Genomic DNA, 4540 nt, shown 5'->3' with positions numbered 1-4540 from the left:
ATTACACCTAACATAATACAACTATCCTTTGTACAACTGGAAATGCACCAAGCTCCAATCCAACTACTACATAAAGTTAACAATGCTTAAATGTTGATAAGAAGTCAATAAATCTTACATCACATGATAAAGGAAAAATGAAATAAAATGAAGATATTTTCTTAGTACAAGTGTATACATGTGCAAACATGTTTTTAAGAAAAGAAGGAGGAAATACTCATGACTGTTACAAGTCCTCGTGTCTGCAGCTGGTCACGTGGTCATAGCTGGTATTGATGACTACCTTCTTCTACTACCCATTTTGTATTCCCTTTGCCTTCAGCAAGCACTTCAGCAGGTCATGGTTTTTCCTGGTGGAGTGACCCAAACCTTCATTTTTGAAGGGTCTGGATCCTTAATAGTCCTGCCTGGATTGGGATGTTGTAGTTTCCCATTGACTTTAATCACAGGGCATGGTAATACTAAGAGATGCCCTAATGAATCTCCTGTATTCCATGCTACTCTTCCTCCGTTGTGCAGTAGTAGACTGATTTCATCTTGATAGTCTGGGGGTTCAATCACCCCAGCCAATGCTGTTACTATCTTCTTAGCCTATTGACTTGAAGGTAGGAGGATCCTAAAGTGTCCAGGTGGCAATCTTAACTTCCAGTTTAATGGAATCGTATTTGTGTCTCCTGGTGGCAGCATACCTCCCTCTGGAACTAAGACCTCTAGGCCAGCAGAATGTAATGTCACGGTAACAGGACGCAAAAATTTTGCTAGTGGATCACTAGGGGTGATGGTGAGTGGTGCCACTTCCACTTCCACCCCTTGATTCCTGGACCCAGGAATCCTGGCTATGGGAGAAACAATACCATATATTGGATGCTGATTCAGAGCATACATGGCCTTCTGGAGAACTTTGCCCGAGCCCTGCAAAGTATCGTCACCCAGTTGGCATTGTAATTGTGATTTCAAAAGGCCAGTCCACTGTTTTATCAATCCAGCTGCTTCAGGATGATGGGGAACATGGTAAGACCAATCAATTCCATGAGCAGGACCTACTGCCACACTTCTTTAGCTGTAAAGTGACTGCCTTGGTCAGATGCAATGCTGTGTGAAATACCATGATGGTGGATAAGGCATTCCGTGAGTTCATGGATGGTAGTCTTGGCAGAAACATTACGTGCAGGATAGGCAAACCCATATCTGGATTAAGTGTCTATTCCAGTAAGGACAAACCTCTGCCCTTTCCATGATGGAAGATGTCCAATATAATCAACCTGCCACCAGGTAGCTTGCTGATCACCCTGAGGAATGGTGCCATATTGAGGGCTCAGTGTTGGTCTCTGTTGCTTGCAAACTGGGCAGTCAGTAGTGGCCATAGCCAGGTCAGCCTTGGTAAGTGGAAGTCCATGTTGCTGAGCCCATGCGTAACTTCCGTCCCTGCCACCATGGCCACTTTGTACATGGGCCCATTTGGCGATGACCGGGGTGGCTAGGGAAAGAGGCTAAGTGGTGTCCACAAAATGGGATGTCCTATCCACTTGATTATTAAACTCCTCCTCTGCTAAGGTCACCTCTGCTAAGGTGAGCACTCAATGGGATACAAATATCTTTACGGTTTTTGACCACTCAGAGAGGTCCATCCACATACCTCTTCCCCAAATTTCTTTGTCACCAATTTTCCAATCATGCTTCTTCCAAGTCCCTGAATATCCAGCTAAACTATTGGCTACAGTCCATGAATCAGTATATAATCACACATCTGGCTATTTCTCCTTCCATGCAAAGTGCACAACCAGGTGCACTGCTCGAAGTTCTGTCCACTGGGAAGATTTTCCTTTACCGCTGTCCTTCAGGAATGTCCTGGAAAGGGGTTGTAGTGCTGCAGCTGTCCACTTTCAGGTGGTGCCTGCGTATCGTGCAGAACCATACGTGAAACAGGCCGTAGTCTTCTCTTCCTCTGTCAATTGATCATAGGGAACTCCCCATGAGGCCATTGGCACAGGCTGGGGGAGAGAAGGCAGGTGGCAGGAGTGGAGACCATGGGCATTTGAACCACTTCCTCATGTAACTTACTTGTGCCTTCAGGATCTGCTCAAACACGATCATGTATATAGCACTTCCATCTGATGATGGAATGCTGCTGTGCATGACCCACTTTATGGCTAGATGGGTCAGAAAGTCTCCAGTTCATGATAGGCAGTTCAGGTCACCATGATGACTTGATGACCCATAGCTAAACGTTCAGTATCCACCAAAGCCCAGTAACAGACCAAGAGCTGCCTCTCAAAAGGAGAGTAGTTATCTGCAGAAGATGGCAGGGACTTGCTCCAAAATCCTAGAGGCCTCCACTGTGATTCACCTATGGAAGCCTGCCAGAGGTTCCAAACAGCATCCCTATCTGCCACTGAAACCTCAAGCACCATTGGATCTGCTGGGTCATATGGCCTAAGTGGCAGAGCAGCTTGCACAACAGCCTGTACCTATTGCAGAGCTTTCTCCTGTTCTGGACCCCACTCAAAACTGAGAGACTTTTGAGTCACTCGATAAATAGGCTGGAGTAACACACCCAAATGAGGAATGTGTTGCCTCCAAAATCCCAATAGGCCCACTAGGCATTGTGCCTGTTTCTTGGTTGTAGGAGGGGCCAAATTCAGCAACTTATCTTTTACCTTAGAAAGAATATCTCAGCAGGCCCCACACCACTGGACCCCTAGAAATTTTACTGAGGTAGAAGTTCCCTGGATTTTAGTCAGATTTATTTCCCATCCTCTGGCATGCAAATGTCTCACTAATAAGTCCAGTGTGTTTGCTACTTCTTGCTTACTGGATCCAATCAGCATAATGTCATCAATGTAATGGACCAGTGTGATATCTTGTGGAAGCAAAAAGTGATCAAGGTCTCTTGGAATAAGATTATAACCCAAAGCCAGAGAGTTGATACACTCTGAGGTAGGACAGCAAAGGCATATTGCTGGCCTTGCCAGCTGAAGGCAAATTGCTTCTGGTGGGCCTTATGGACAGGAATGGAGAAAAAGACATTTACCAAGTCAATGATGGTGTATCAGGTACCAGGAGATGTGTTAGTTTGCTCAAGCAATGAAACCACCTCTGGTACAGCAGCTGCAATTGGAGTCACCACTTGGTTAAGCTTATGATAATCCACTGTCATTCCCCAAGATCCATCTGTCTTCTGCACAGCCCAAATGGGAGAGTTGAATGAGAATGTGGTGGGAATCACAACCCCTGCATCTTTCAAGTCCTTGATGGTGGCACTAATCTCCACAGTCCCTCCAGGGATGCGACATTGTTTTTGATTTACTATTTTTCTAGGTAGAGGCAGCTCTAATGGCTTCCATTTGGCCTTTTCCACCATGGTAGCCCTCACCCTACCAGTCAGGGAGCCAATGTGGGGGTTCTACCAGCTGCTAAGTATGTCTATGCCAACTATGCATTCTGGCACTTGGGAAATGACCACAGGATGTGTCTGGGGACCCATTGAAATCACTGTAAGTTGGACCTGAGCTAAAACTCCATTAATTACCTGACCTCCATAAGCCCCTACCCTTAACTGGAGGACCACAATGACGTTTTGGGTCCCCTGGAACCAATGTCAGCTCAAAGACAGTGTCTAGTAGTCCCTGAAATGTCTGACCATTTCCCTTTCCCCAATGCACAGTTACCCCGGTAAAAGGCTGGAGGTCTCTTTGGGGAAGGATGGGAGAAAAATTCACTGCATAAATTTCTGGCAATGTAGTGGGGTCCTTTCTCAAGGGGACCTGGGCTCCCATTCATTCAAGGGGTTCTGGGTCTGTAAACTGACTCAAGTCTGGAAATTGATTGAGGGGCTGTGATTCTCTGTTTTTATAATTCAAATGAGTCTTTTGTCTTTTTGACCTAGAAGTTTTCTGTTTGTATAATTTAAGTAGGAATGCAGTAGACTTCCTATCAATTTCACTTCTAGGAACAGTGTGATTAATTAGCCAATGCCAGAGCTCCACACAAATCAGACTATTCTGATTAGTGCTTTGCCTCTGCTGTCCATTACAGTAGCTACGCCCACCTTGCCTTTGACAGTTGAGTGCTGCCGCTTGGCCCCTGTCAGGATCCAATTATTCCCATTGTATTTAAATTTTGTAGTTGAGTGACTAAATTCCCATGGTTAGATCTGACATACAGAGAAGAGCAATTACAGGGCTCTTCAAAGATGCAGGTGCTGCCTTCACAAATCTATTTTGCAAGGCATTGGTCAAAGGTATACCTTCTGGACCCTCCTAGCTGGGATGAGTAGGTCTAAAGTGACTAATCCATTCCACTATCCCAATATCCCTAAACCTTTGGAACCCTTCCTCTGCATTAAACCAAGGAGATCAGGCATTTCCAGCTCACTCACAGTGGGACATCTTTTAATCCATATTTCAGTTAACCAAGCTAATAAATGATCAGAACCTTTTTTAACTCCCCAAGCTGCAACATTAAATGCAGAGCCCCTACTTAGTGGCCCCAATTCAATAAATTCAGCCTGATCCAACTCTATGTTCCTTCCACCATTATC

At 45.2% G+C, this 4540-nt stretch overlaps 1 pseudogene; it reads right to left on the bottom strand.

Annotated features, from left to right (window-relative positions):
* Positions 1 to 591: 591 nt before the first annotated feature.
* LOC129143094 (uncharacterized) lies at positions 592 to 3776 on the bottom strand (annotated as a pseudogene).
* Between the last annotated feature and the right edge of the window lie 764 nt (positions 3777 to 4540).

Source organism: Pan troglodytes, chromosome 1, assembly GCF_028858775.2.
Source record: "Pan troglodytes isolate AG18354 chromosome 1, NHGRI_mPanTro3-v2.0_pri, whole genome shotgun sequence".
Classification (NCBI taxonomy): domain Eukaryota; kingdom Metazoa; phylum Chordata; class Mammalia; order Primates; family Hominidae; genus Pan; species Pan troglodytes.
The sequence above is the reverse complement of the archived record's forward strand: the minus strand, read 5'-3'. Positions and strand labels throughout refer to the sequence as shown.